General features: G+C 35.7%; 1 pseudogene across 1 annotated transcript in view; it reads right to left on the bottom strand.

Annotated features, from left to right (window-relative positions):
- LOC104991269 overlaps positions 1-359 on the bottom strand; it is a 5,326-nt pseudogene that overhangs the window by 1,277 nt on the left and 3,690 nt on the right. The window lies entirely within an intron of this gene.

Genomic DNA, 359 nt, shown 5'->3' with positions numbered 1-359 from the left:
CAACCCTCTTTGAGTCCAGTCTATGGGACCCACACCAGCACCTTCTCTGAGAATAGAGAGCTTAAGGACAGAATGCTCAAGGCATTGACCCATCTTGGCATCCATGAAAATAAACACCCATGGAGAAGACAGTTACTTGTGTGTGTATGTGTGTGTGTGTGTGTGTGTGTGTGTGATTGTCATTCTTTTTCTTTCACTGTATACAAATGTATTTATAAAATTCATTCACACTTTATTGCCACCTTTTTGTACTTTACAACTTTAGATATTTTGACCGTGAAAATATTCTTCTATGACAGGTTCATTGAAAATGCACATCAGAACTTTTTAAAAGTATAGTTTTTTTAATTTCTAAACTT

Source organism: Bison bison, unplaced genomic scaffold (assembly GCF_000754665.1).
Source record: "Bison bison bison isolate TAMUID 2011002044 unplaced genomic scaffold, Bison_UMD1.0 scf7180017864184, whole genome shotgun sequence".
Taxonomy (NCBI): domain Eukaryota; kingdom Metazoa; phylum Chordata; class Mammalia; order Artiodactyla; family Bovidae; genus Bison; species Bison bison.
The sequence above is the reverse complement of the archived record's forward strand: the minus strand, read 5'-3'. Positions and strand labels throughout refer to the sequence as shown.